The sequence below is a fragment of the Olea europaea genome, chromosome 21 (assembly GCF_002742605.1).
Source record: "Olea europaea var. sylvestris chromosome 21, O_europaea_v1, whole genome shotgun sequence".
In the NCBI taxonomy this organism is placed as follows: domain Eukaryota; kingdom Viridiplantae; phylum Streptophyta; class Magnoliopsida; order Lamiales; family Oleaceae; genus Olea; species Olea europaea.
Window position 1 is genome coordinate 17,866,750 of NC_036257.1, and position 2,876 is coordinate 17,869,625.

The 2,876-nt window shown below is 36.1% G+C and overlaps 1 protein-coding gene across 1 annotated transcript in view; it reads left to right on the forward strand.

The window, feature by feature from the left end:
* Nucleotides 1–2,611: 2,611 nt before the first annotated feature.
* The window catches only part of LOC111370980, a 3,373-nt gene continuing 3,108 nt past the window's right edge, over nt 2,612–2,876 (forward strand). Inside the window, exon 1 of the mRNA XM_022992906.1 lies at nt 2,612–2,782. The gene's annotated coding sequence lies outside the window, so the exon portion shown is untranslated. The remainder of the gene's footprint in view (nt 2,783–2,876) is intronic.

Consider the following 2,876-nt stretch of genomic DNA (forward strand, 5'->3'; position numbering starts at 1 on the left):
GGTAGTGGTAGGGTTGATGGTCATTTTTTTTTTTAAAACATTTAGAGTAGCCGTCCAAAATGATCTTCTCTCGAACTTATCTTTGATATAGTATATTTTCTCATGTGTTCGCGGCTTTTCACATAAACATGTATATTTTTGTTCTAGTTTTTATTTTTATTTTTATTTTTATTTTTTCTATTGTCCATTCTCCTTTTTTCATAACAAATCTTATGATCTGAGCAAAAGGAAAACACAAAGAGGCAAATGTTAAGAATCTGAATTTAATGTATCAAAAACTATAATATTTTTGAATTGTTGATTTTAATTATTCCAAGGAAAAATTGCAGTAGAATCCCCAAACCTTTGCAACATTAGTAGACTTTCTCCAAACATTTGATTTGTTGCAACCACCACCCCTAACCTTTCCAAATGTTGCATGTGAGGGCCTTTTTGACGGTTTTCATCCAAAATTCTGTTAGTTGACGAAAAAAATTATTTTGACCACATTTTAACAATTTTTAGAGGGGCAAAATCGTAACTTTGCATTAAAATCAAAAATCAAAAAATAAAAGTGGTCTTCTTCTTCTCCAACCCACCCAACCCCACCCTCAGCCCCAACTCAAACCAAAAATCCATCAGACCGCCGCCACCTCCACCTCCACAACCACCTGCTAGCGCCTAGCGCAGAGTCCATTGAATTTTCTCCACATTCTCGGACTTCAAACAAATGGAAACTCAAGATCAAGGAACCCAATTTCCAATCACCATTACAAAGCCCACAATCCTACAAATCGAACCCTTATCGGAAGCAGAGTCGCTCTCCCAAATCGTAATCCACCACCACAACACTTTTCACCACATGGAGTCATCCCTTCAACTCAACAAAATATCCCTCCTTCGGCTAAAACACCATTCAAAAATTGCGCTTGTTTTTTTTCAAATATTCTCAATCCTACAGCCTTTAACCAATTTGACTACCTCTTCTACAACCTTCACTGAAAATTTCCAAGAAGTACATCTAGTGTTGGACCGGAATTTGGTTATGATTCAGCAAGTTAATGAGAATCACCAGTTGAAAAATCATTGGTATTTGGTGAAAATGTGGGTTTAATACTGAAAAGTCATTTCGATTTATTTGAATCTTTCAGCTAATTTAATGTGTTTAATTGAGCGGTGGCGACGATTCTAGGTGCGGCTAAGGTAGGCAGATGATGGTCGGCGCTGGGTGGGTAGGATTTTGCTTTAGCATTGGGGGGTGGTTTTGGGTGGCGTGAGGTAGGAGATGCTTCAGGTGTGGGTGAGGCGTGAGTGGGTTGGGGAAGAAGAATACCATTTTTATTTTTTGATTTTTAATTTTAATACAAATTTACCATTTTGCCCCTCTAAAAATTGTTAAAATGTGGTCAAAATAATTTTTTTGGTCAACTAACGAAATTTTGGATGAAAAAAGTCAAAAAGAGCCTCACATGCAACGTTTGGAAAGGTTAGGGGTGACGGCTGTAACAAATCAAAAGTTTGGAAAAAGTCTGCTAATGTTGCAAATGTTTGAAGCTTCTGTTGCAATTTTCCCTTATTCTAATTGAAATGGTTGCCTTGAATGAGGAAAATATATTCCTAGTTTCATAATATATATATAGGAAAAGATTTGTACTTATCTATTGGTTCTCAATTATTTAATTTAAATCCAGGTCATTAATATTTTAGGAATTCATATTTGAATAGGAATTATCTGATAGATTTTTAAGCATATTAGTATTTGAATTCCTCTAGAAAGGAAACAAAATTAATCTGTAACTTCCCTTGACAAGGAAAGGAAACCATATCTACTGGTTGCTTTATAACAGTCATAATTGCGGCTAGGATAAAGATGTTTGTACCGAGGGGGTGTACCGAATAGTGTCCCCCCCTCCCCGCACAAACATGCGGGCCCCTTGTGTAATTTAATAATCCGAACCAAGGTCCCACTCACTCAAATGATGTGAGTAGTAGGTAAAAGATTAGATAAATGATTATGTATGTGTAGCACGGTTCGGCTAGGATAAACCGATTTCTTAGCAAATAAAGTCACGAATTTATTGAAAGACCAAACAGATTTTCAAATTTCCATCTTTGAATTTGAGGTTTATCATTTATCTTTTCTTCTACAATTAATTTTGTCCAATTTTTGAAGTATAACAATATAACATATTGTATAGTGCAGGTGTAAGAATTTAGTTTTAGAGAAGTACTTGATCAATTATGGGTGGACGTAAGTCTCGAATTTCAATTTGTTGTCTTTATTTTTCGTCTAATAACAACTAAGGATGTGTTTGATTGCACATATTTTCCATGGAAAATGGGTTTTTTCCACCTAATTTTCTACTTTTGTCTTGTTTGATTGACAATTTTTTCTAAGGAAAATATTTTCCTTCTTTTGGTCACGTGACCTCATTTTCCCTGAAAACAAGGAAAATATTTTTCTTGGGGGGAGGTGGATTTTATTTTCCATGGAATTTTATCTCTCCAAAAATTCTAGTAACCAACCCACGTTAATCTCTCTCACTCTCATCCCTACATTAAAAATCTCTCTCTCTCTCTCTACCCCTTACAAATCTCTACCCTCTCTCTCATCAATTCACCCGAGCCAGAGGAAGAACTCACAATTCTCTGCTTCCAGAGCTGGGTAATCATTTCAAGAATCTGGATTTATGGTATTTTCTCGAATACTTTTACAATCATCGCCGCCTAAAACTCACTGACTTACGAAGTTTCCGATTTCCACAAGGATTGTAACGCGAATTTGACCGTTCAGATCAATACGGTAACTTTATCTAGCCGTTTATATCCCCTCTAATTGTCTATAAATTGGATCGCCTAGCCTTGTTCATCAATCATTAGGAAGCCGGTGGTCCGGG